We start from the raw sequence: 10,986 nt of genomic DNA on the forward strand, positions 1-10,986 counted from the left end.
ATTACAGTGATGGATAAGGAAGGATGTAGGACATAGGACAGATGATGATCATTTAAAAAGTGGTGGCGGATCCCTGGATTGGAGGTGGATTCAAAGAATGCCAGGGTGGGATTAGTGGAGCAAGTAAGTAATTAGTGGTGAGAAAGTAGTGTGCTTGAAACTGAGTTTTGGGGAACAGTGCAGTTATTGGTGATGCAAGTCCTGAAATAAACAAGGGAAGTGGATGGCCAAGGTTGGGTGAGAAGTCCATGAAAAGTGAGTAGATAAAAAAATCAAGAGGCCAGGGTGGTATATAGATAGTCTTTATAGAAGGCAAATTCATTTAAATGACAGCAGGAGTCCTGGTAGAAAGAAATATGCAGTAAGCCAGGAGCTAAAATCCTCAAGAAAAGACAGAATGGCATGAAAATGGGCAATGATAGCAAAAGGAGCAGTGTGGGTGGTTTAGTCAAATGGTTTGTGCTTCAAAGGCACTGGAGGGTTATAATGAAGATAGGGGAACAGTGGTTGAAAAAGCCATGAGGAGCCAGGAACACAGGACAGCCACCACTTGACAGGGCTGTTGGGGGAGCTGTTTCTTCAGCAGATGTTCAGAGTTCATTAGCATAGGGCAGAGAAGAAAAGCATTTAGGAAGTTGAGGACACAGGAAGGCCTATCAGTGACAGACCATGCATCCCAGAGGACACTGGGGGTGGGTAAAGTGCTGGATAGGAGTGGAAGGTTGGGAGAGATGAGATCTAAAGCTTTAATGTCCCAGGAGGTTTAGAGTTCACAGGGTGACAGATAAACAAGAGTGTAGGTTACGATAAGATCTCTCTGGGAGGGGAGATTGGGAGGACAATGAGTTCTAATTGCAGCATCCCTCTTGAGAGGGGGGTTTTTTGAAGAGGGAGACTGGGAGAAAGGTATGTGAAGGAGTATGAAGAGCTCTGTGGGCCTCCCTTCCAACCTTTGGTGGTTGAATTGGAGTCTTAATAATTCATATCTGTTCTTTAAATATAATGGGTTTAAACTTTGCTGTGTGGCAATTTTGGTTTCTAGTTGACCATTTTTAATGGTTTAACAAATTTTACATTATTTTATAATCCTTTGCTTTTGGTGTTATGTTTTAGGAAGGTCATTTCCACCCCCAAAATATATAAATATATACATATATCTTCCTTTTTTAAGATTTATTTATTTATTCATGATAGATATATATATAGAGAGAGGCAGAGACACAGGAGGAGGGAGAAGCAGGCTCCATGCAGGGAGCCCGACACGGGACTTGATCCCGGGACTCGATCCCGGGACTCCAGGATCGCGCCTGGGGCCAAAGGCAGACACCAAACTGCTGAGCCACCCAGGGATTCCCCCTATACATATATCTTCTGATGAAACTAGGTTTCTTTTCTTTTTTTGGTCATGAATCTTTCATTCTTTTCGAATGTATTGTGGTGTGTTACACTGAGGTTTCTTTTTCTCCCCTGACAGTAAATTTGTTTGAACATTTACTGAATCAACCTTGCTGTTCTTTCACCTTTCCTATTAAATTTAACAAATGTTTAATTCCTGTAGTAAGTTGAGGTTATGTGGGAAAAAATTTGGTGCTTAGTTACAGAATGCCAATTAAAGAGTATAAATCCCAGATTTCCAGAAGAAAATAGACTGGGAGGAAAGTCTCCTAAATTTTAGCTGTTTTTCCTTTGAGTTAACATTATCACAATAACAATCCACAAATCAGAAACACTGTATGAAAAGTAGAAGATATGATTTAAAGGAGTTTGGTTCTATTTTTGTTTGCTTCCAGTTGTACTGGGATATATAACTGACATACATCACTGCATACAGACAGCATAATGGTTTGACTTACATATATGGTGAAATGATTACTGCAACAAATTCAGTTTCAGTTAGCAATAATCACGCCTTGGATGAACCTCATTGGCTACGATACTGCCACTCTGCAAAGCTGCAACAAGTTCAGTTAACTTAGAGTTTTGCTGAGCGCCACAAATGCAAGCAACACAAAATGAACGGACTTCTCTAAAAACAGAGGCTGGGGGCCAGAAAACATAAATGAATATGTGTTATGGCAGAAGAGGAAGAGAAGGAAGGATGGGATCCATCTGGTAGATTAGAGAAAGCATTCCCAAAGAAGTCACGTTAAACTAGTGACTTCATTCTGAGCAGTTTGCAGAGGCAATTCTTCCTGTGGGTACCTATAAAGAACCACTCATAGTATAGTTGATTGGCTTTGAAACAGGCCCCCTCACCGAGCTTATTCTGTGACTATCTTCCTGACTCTCCTGCTTTTGAGCACCAAGAGCTCTGTACCCCTTTTCCCCCAACCAGTGTTCCCTCAGGAAGCTACAGAAGAGGCAAGGGGGGCTGAATAGCACATGAGGATGCTTCTATTTAGAGCAGATCCATGAAAAGGGGCTTATCAATGTCTGCAACATAGCACAAGTGCTAAAGTGACAATACATCTTGTACTGGAGAAGTTTAAAATACAGTAATCAGGAGTTTACAACCACAGAAGCAAGAGGTCATCAAGAGAAAAGGGGCTCCTATGAAATACTTCAGATCTCAAAATGAAAATTCATTTTCTATTTGGTTATTGCAGGTACTTAATAGCTTGGTAAAGCACCCTTCTTGCCAGCCTTGTCTTTATGGTAGCCTTTCTCTTGGGCTTGGGGACAGAGATGATCTAAATATGCTGAGGAGGTTCAAGTGTCTCTACAATACACTAGATATTTCATGCTCTCCCAGGCCTAAGGCAATGTAAACCAGGTCAATTCAGCAGGATGTCAAAATATTTGCAGTTGTAAACTGATGTCCCTGGCTATGCAAAGAATCTCTGTGCTTGGTAATTAGTGAAGAAATTCTATATTTCAAACTTCAGTTCTTTGTTGAGTCCTATCCAGTGTAGATTTTCACCTATGTAGTATTTATTAGGAGTGAATTCCAATGATCAGACTACCCTATAATCTTGTACACGTGAATATGTTGCTCTGTTAAATAAACTACCATTATGCTCACACATCCATATCGTTATCTAGAAGAGTCTACTTCTCAGTTTATTACTAAGGTGATTGAAGATCTTCTTTTTTTTTTTTTGAAGATCTTCTTAAAGTGTGTATTTGATTTACTTTGTCACTTTATCTTTGGGAATAACTAGTTTGAGTCCTCTTTGACAGACAATAATTTCTGTTTTTACTAAAAAAAACAAACAGTGAAAAGTGGCTCAATTCCTAGAACGGGGTAATGAAATATGGCAGTTTTCTGGGTGTCATTCAGTAAGTTGCAAGGAAAGAAATACAAATTAGAAACTGTTGCTGCTGTAAATCCCTACAGAAGTGACCCTGAATGGATCAATATAGTAAAGCCCTTTGCATCCTGTCATTCCAGATTATAACAATGAGATATTAAGTGTTAAAATTCCAAAGCAGCTTTTGTTGTCTCAAGTCGTTTATTATTAATTTTACATATCTATCTACTTAACTGTTCAGTAAAAAGAATTTTTTTTTTTTGTGGCTTGTCAATAGTATTAGACTATTCTAGTTCTTTGTATTACCTTAAAATCTTCAGGTTAGTAATTTTCCATACCAAACACTCTGGATTTGACATACTTTACCAGTAACTGGTAAAGTACCTTGACCAGTAACTAGAATACAAATCGAATAAATACAATACAAAGCCGGGCCTTCAAAATCGAGGGGCCAGAAATCTCTTTCAGACGCTGTGACACTCTTGGATACTGTAAATAAACTTTCTTCTGCGAATATTCTGGGGGAGAGGATCCTTAGTTTCCCATTCAGATTTCCACAGGGCTCCGTGGAAAGTAGTCTCTTAGGAAGTTTACCTTAAGTAAATGAAGTTTAACTTAAAATGAAGTGAAACTTAAAAAAAAAAATGAAGGTTGAGTTTAGGACTATTATTTTAGATGAACTCCAAGGTGAAGAATCAGCCACAAGTAAGGTAAGCTAAAAGTATGGGCAATTGATAATTTCTCTAATTTCAAGACTTCTTTAAGACCCCTCCAAATTCACAGCATCGAGCAACACCACTATCCCCATTTCCTGGGGGTACCCACGCTCTAAATGTAGGCATCACCCTTCCTACTTCCTTCCTGTTTCAGTCCCTAAAACTTACCCAATCTTCCGTGGAATTATGTCTTTTTCTAGGAGGATGATATTTCCTTTGAAATATAACTGCCTCTTATCTGTTCTCTGATCTCTTATTTCTCCTATTCTGTTGCCAGACCAACCATCTAAAATAAATTTCTTTATGTCCTAAAACAGAAACCTTGAACTATTACTCCCTTGCTATATAGGGTAAAGTCTATCCTCATCCCTTGGTCCTTCCACAAGCTAAGAACATTTTCAGTGCACTCTATTTAAGTACATTTGTTCTATATTCTGGTTATGCTCATCTACCCACCCCCATCTTGCCTCCAAATTTTGCCAGCTTTAAATAGCCCTCCCCTGCCTTCTGGCCTGTCCAGATCTTTGCAGGTTCTTTCAGATCCTCTGTGAAGACACAATCCAGCCTATGTTGACTTCTTCCTTTACTACCTGGAAACATTGTGTGGCCCTTGTACTGACACTTCGTCATATGCATTTTTGTCTGACTGTCCATCTGTTAATTACAGACTCCGAGAAGACAGAGAATGTTTCTGTCCTGAGCATGTGCTATGTTACAGGCCTGTGCTATATGAGCAAACAATGTAATTAAGACGTAGTCACTATACTCCAGGGGTTTGTATGCTAGTAGTGTAGGTGACAAGTAACTCCCTGGTTTCAGGGTCTTGTAATGGATAAATAGAGAAGGGGCACCTACATCAGAGGCAGCGTCAGGGGAGGCTTCCCTGAGAAGCTAACTCCTCAACAGATGTTACCAGGTAAGTACAGAGGAGGTGGGCAAAGGTAAAGACATCTGGGGGTACAAGGCAGCATGGGCCATTAAAGCTCCTGGTAAATGTATATAACTGACTAGAAGGTTTCAAGCAGGAACATGGTAGGGGAAAGGCCTTGTGTGCTAAGCTTAAGAAAATTTGAACTGCATCTTAAGGAAATAGTTTGGAACCTACAGTGGTCATTAATAACAGAAAATGGTCTCTTCCCTCAAGGAGCTTACAACCTAGTATAAATACGCTCAGCTTAAAGTGGAAGGTTGTGCTTCCTAAGTCCCCATAATTTAAGTACTAGAGATATTATGCCTTCTTCATCTTGAAATGTTAGACTAGATTTGAGCAGTTTATAAATGATCTTATGACCTAATTTTCTCTCATTTTCATGTTTCCACTGTAAGCTATCCTTAAGTAGGAGTGGAAAGTTTAGAATTTTCAGCATCAGAGAGGCCCCTACCTAAGAATATTTTCCTGGGCTACCCTTTACTCTGTCTAAAATTCTACAACTGCAACACTGTGTCTCCTTTTTTTTTTTTTTTTTTTTTTTAGGGCTCCTAACTAGGCAACAGAGGATATTTTATTATCAACAATTATTTGATGAATATTTACCAGCCAGCATTTGCCAAGGCATTCCCTAAAGGACAGCAGAGTGAGGCAGTTTCACTATTCCCTCCTCCAGGTCTCTAAATTCTATCCATGAAAAGTACATCCCAGAGACAAAGCACGCACCCCCTAACCTCAATCTTGGCAGAAATGAATTCTATCATCACGTTATCATGTTATATCACGTGATTCTCTATCTTTATAGAAAGTCTCATGTGAACCATCTGCTTGAAAAATATCTGTGTCTTCTGTGAGACTAGAGTTGAAACTACATTCAAAAACCCCTTTAACAGGAACCCATACAAACAATTTCTAACCGAGTTTAATTTCAGGGAAAATTCTGTCAGCGAGGCTAAAGCAAACATTAACACCTTCGTCTGGGTTCAAGGCGGTTGTCCAGAAGCCATAACCGAGCTTTATTCAGCGGACAGCTGCAGAGGGTGATTTTGCCGCCACGTGCTTTTAGGGGACTCCCTTTCCATATCTTCGTCGAACAGCTCCTCCGATCCTTTTGGTAGTAGATGAGGCAACATCGAGGGACACGGACTTTCTGATGGCATCAGATTTTCCGGGAGGAAACCAGGGGCACTTATTCACTCACTTGTCAAGGGGCAGTTTCTTCCCCTTCCATTACAATTAGTGCTGTCGAATTCAGCACGAGCTTCGCGCACGTCCGTCTCCTCAAGGTGTGCGCATTCCCGTGGCAGGCACACGGGGGAGCCGAGGTCCCAGGCCCCGCCGCCGGCCCGCCCGCCCGCCCGCCCGGAAGCGGAGTCGCTCTTCGATCCACTCCCGCTGAGCAACAAATACCGAGAGGAGGACGCGGTCGCCTCCGTCCCAGAAGGACGGTGGCGTTGTACCCCCATGAAAAATCTCACGGTTGCTCTTTTAAAACGAATCCGTCTCAGGAAAATGAGGCCGCCGTCCCTGGGTGGGCTCGAACCACCAACCTTTCGGTTAACAGCCGAACGCGCTAACCGATTGCGCCACAGAGACCCGGCTGCTCGGCCTGCCGCGCGGTGTACACAGATTTCCGCGGCCGCCCGGGGCGCCGCGCGCCGGCTCTGCGGAGGAGCGCGCGGGGGAGCGCGCGGGGGCGCCCGCGGGGGCGCGCGCGGGGGCGGGGGTGGCGGCGGGAGGGGCCCAGCGCCTTGACGTGGCCCGCGGGGGTCAGGCCGAGTCCGCGGCCGCGCGGGGCGCCGGGGCCGTGTCGGGGGGACGCTGGGGCGCGAGCCGGTCGCCTTCCCGCGCCGGGCCTTGGGGCGCGGACGGGGCGCACCGTGCGCGCGTGCGCGGGCCGCGTGGGGGCACCGCCGCGCGTCGGACCCCGGCGGGCAGCCCCGGCTCCCCCGCGGAGGCGGTCGGGTCGGGCCTGGGAGGACGCGCCAAGTGCCGGGCGGGGTCGGGGTGGGGCTCGGAGCGCGCGTCAGGGCCCAGACTGGGGGGTTGTTTCTCCACGTCCGTGTGGGCCCCCCGCCCACCGCCCCTCCCTGTCAAATTTCAATTCCACAGACACACCGTGTATCGGAATTCGCCGAACGTTTAAGGAAAAAGGTGAGATTCTTCCCCCCTCCTAAGAAACCCGCTTCTGCCCGCCTTGAGGGAATGTGGCCTCCGTTGGTGACGCAGGGTTTAGGGGGCCTCGGAGGGGGCTTCGTGCCTTTGAGTTCGAACTGGCCACCGAAGGCGGCCCCCCGCCCTGACTTGTGAATTGAGCCCCCTGGAACCCGGGTGCGGGGTGCCGCAGTACTCCAGCAGGAGGCGGCCGGGCCGCAGCAGCTGCCAGACCCCACCGGGCCACCGCGGGTCACCCCACCGGGGTGACGGGGCCGGGAAGGCACTTCCCGGCTTCACTTGTTCTCCCGGACAGCCGCGTCGCCGTGCTCCTCCTCCGCGCCCTGCAGAATGGGACACTCGCTCTAGCTGTCCACGTGGGAGACCCCGTCCTTGTGTTCCGTGTGTCGCCGGATGTGACCCCAGACCCAGCCCTCCTCCGCGTTCTTCCTCTGACCCCCTCTTTAAAAGCGCGCAGTTCCCTGCCATTAAGGACCTCTAAATTGCTGTGCAGCCGTCACCACCCTCCATCTGCAGAACCCGGTCATCTTCCACAAGGAGGCTCTGTACCCACCAGACACTAAGCCCATGGTCCCCTCTTCCCCCAGACCCTTCTGCTTCCTGGCTCTGTGAATTGGACTGTTCCAGGTATCTCATGGGAGTGGAATCAGATGGCGTTTGTCCTTTTGTGACTGGCTTATTTCACTCAGCACGAGGTCTTTGGAGCTCATCCGTGTTGTAGCACGTGTCAGAATCTCATTCTTTTCCTCAAAGATTTTATTTATTCATTGAGACACAGAGAGTCAGAGACACAAGCAGAGGGAGAAACAGGCTCCATGCAGGGAGCCCGACGTGGGACTCGATCCTAGGTCTCCAGGGTCACGCCCTGGACCGAAGGTGGCGCTAAACCGCTGGGCCACCCGGGCTGCCCAGAATCGCATTCTTTTCTAAGGCTGAATCGTGTTCCATTGCATGACTACCCCACATTTTCTTTACCCATTCATGTGTCAGTGGACACTTGGGTGGCTTCCACATTTCGGTTGTTGTAAATAATGCCGCAGTGATCACGGATGTGCAAATATCTCTTTGAGACCTTACTCTCAGTTCTTTTGAGTGTATCCCCAGAAGTATAACTAAGATCATCCTGTTTTAAAATTTTCTGAGGAGCCATCATACCTTTTCCACAACAACCGCCCCATTTTACACTCACACTAGCAAGGGTTTCTGTTTCTCCATGTCCTCACGAACCTTCCTTCCTTTTTTTGTTTTTTAATATTCTCATGGGGTGTGAAGTGGTATCTCCTTGTGGTTTTGATTTGCAGTTCCCGAATGATTGAACATCTTTTCTGAACCCTTCTTTCGAATCTGGGTTCCATGACCAATCTTTTACTTGTTTCCTCCCAGCGAGAGCTAGCTCTGCTTCATGGAGGAGGACAGCTGAGTATCACCAAAAGGGGCAAATGGGAGCCCGCGACTGAGCCTGGGCAAGGAGGTGAGGTGAGGGAGGAATCTTCTGAGGAGGACCATCTGGAGATGCTGTTGTCAGGAGATTCTTGCTCATCTGTGCTGGGCAACTTTTGGCGTCCATTACGTTTATCCTGACTCTGTAGGACTATTTATGTATTGTGCATGGCCAATAGTGAGGAAGAAATTGATGACCTTCACCTTGTACATCTTGGAATGGTTTTTTTCTTTTTTCTTTTTTTTTTCCAGAACTGCATTTGTAAAAATTAAACTAAAATTATGGTCCTTTAGCAGAATTTTCCATTTGCATTTTCAGTTTAAGAACTGTGGGAATTCTTATTTAAGTGTTTAAATAATGATCTCTTCTTTTGTGATTCCTCTTAAAAACAGAGTGAGGTCTTTAAGATGTATAAGAAATAGAACTTTCTATAATTCCAGTCAGTTCTTATTTTCATTCCTATTCTGCTGCTGCCAAAACCACAATCTCAGTTAATTCAGGATTCTCTCTGTCTTGTCTGTCTGCTTTCCTGGAGGTGTTTCCGAGGGCTAACACTTCAGAGGGTGGTCATTCATCTGGTCCTTGAGTCACCTGGGCACAGAGATTGCTGATGAGGCAATTTTTGCTCCCATTCCAGGTCCCATAGCTCTCCTGTGCATCCGTTGAGGGATGAGGATCTCTGAACGGTGGTGGCACATCATCCATTCTATAAAGTCATTCCTGGCACAGTGCCCTCTACATATGGAACTTGTTCATGTTCCCTACAGATTCACAGTTTAAAATCTAATCTCCAGTGTGATGGTGTTTGGAGGGGAGGCCTTTGGGAGGCATTTGGATGAGCCCTTATGAATAATAAGATTAGTGCCCTTTTAAGAAGAGGCCAGAGAGCTGGCTCAGTCTTTTCCCACCATCTGAAGATATAAGAGGTCAGTGGTCTACAGTTCAGAAGAAGGCTCTCACCCAAACCTGATCATATTAGCACCCTGATCTGAGACCTCCAGCCTCTGGAACTGTGAGAAATAAGTAATTACTGTGTATAAGCTACCCAGTCTGTGGTACTTTTGTTATGACAGCCTGAGCCATCTCAGGACCCCAGACTACTCTGTTCTCATCCCCCTCACTCACGCCCCTCTGCTTCTCTTGCCCCCAACTATGCGATGTACAAGTGAGGTACCTGTGTGAAAGGAAAAAAAAAGAAAGAACCACCAGGTGTGCTGTTGATGCCCCAAGTCCCATTTGAAAGTCCATGGGTGCCATTTCAATCATACTTGTTTGAAAATACTATCTAATTTTCTCTATCAGTCTAAGCGCCGGGGGGTCCTCTCTTCCTCTGTATTCATGTGGGTATAATGGTTTTCTGAAAGGAAGGCGACATTAATAGGCTAATTATGTCGAAGAAATAGGTACTTATAAAACTGTAAGACAGGCATTCCAGGAATTAGATGGTTCTGTTGACTGCAATTACACTCTCAACTAGAAGCCCCCACTAACATGTAAGCTCTCCAAGGACAGAGATTTTGGTCGACTTTGCTCCCTGCTGAAACCTTAGCACCGACAACAGTGCCTGGCACATCGCAGGCTCTCAGTAACCATGTGCTGAGTTAATGAGAAAATGAAAACCATAAGCCATAAAGTAAACTGGAAAAAAATAAAATGTGACAGAAAAATTAAATTCTTAATATATAAAGAGCACTTTAAAATTAATATGAAAAAAAAACCTCTATAATTCAGCCAAAAAAAAAAAAACCCCAAACATAACACCAGAAAATTGGGACATGAATAGAATATTCCCAAAAGAAGAAATACACGTGTCCAATAATAATCATTGAAGTTTGGCTACATTAGTAACGAGAATCAAGATTAAATTAAATAAAAATATTCTTTTTCCTGAATAGCAAAAAAAGGAAAAAAAGAGGTAACACTAAAACACTATCACAGACGTAGAGGCCACACACACAGGACTGGCAGGAGTAAACTTGGAATGTTTTTTTTGGATAGCAGTTTGGTAATGTAAACATTAAACAACGTTTATACCCTATCGTTCTAGAAATTCTATGTTAGAATTCCATCCATAAGAAAGCAAACAGAGATTGTGTGACTGAAGTTTTAAGAATATTGTCACAATATTATATATATAATAGAGATAAATAGGAAATAACCTGGATGTCCCACAACAGGAGAAAATGGTAGATTGTAGTATATTTAGAAAAGAGTATTAGTTATAAAAGACATCAGAAATAATTTTTAAAAGAATATTAAAAACATACAAGCATGATAAAAAGTTAAGTAAAAAGTAGGCTAGAGAAACATATAATCGTAAAAACAATATTTTCCAAGAAGCTTTGACTACAAGGTCCTGATAAAACGTGAAGTTCAAAGGTAAGAGAGGAAGCTTCATGATAACTCAGAGCTGCATCGTTCTTTTTTTTTTTTTTTAAGATTTTATTTGTTTATAAGAGACACAGAGAGAGAGGC

At 44.2% G+C, this 10,986-nt stretch overlaps 1 non-coding gene and 1 pseudogene across 1 annotated transcript; both read right to left on the reverse strand.

Annotated features, from left to right (window-relative positions):
- Positions 1 to 1,879: 1,879 nt before the first annotated feature.
- LOC129504663 (U4 spliceosomal RNA) lies at positions 1,880 to 1,954 on the reverse strand (annotated as a pseudogene).
- Positions 1,955 to 6,417: 4,463 nt separating this feature from the next.
- On the reverse strand, positions 6,418 to 6,491 carry TRNAN-GUU (transfer RNA asparagine (anticodon GUU)). The gene has a single exon. It is a non-coding gene; the product is annotated as a tRNA-Asn (tRNA).
- Positions 6,492 to 10,986: the final 4,495 nt, after the last annotated feature.

Source organism: Nyctereutes procyonoides, unplaced genomic scaffold (assembly GCF_905146905.1).
Source record: "Nyctereutes procyonoides isolate TBG_1078 unplaced genomic scaffold, NYPRO_anot_genome, whole genome shotgun sequence".
Lineage (NCBI taxonomy): Eukaryota > Metazoa > Chordata > Mammalia > Carnivora > Canidae > Nyctereutes > Nyctereutes procyonoides.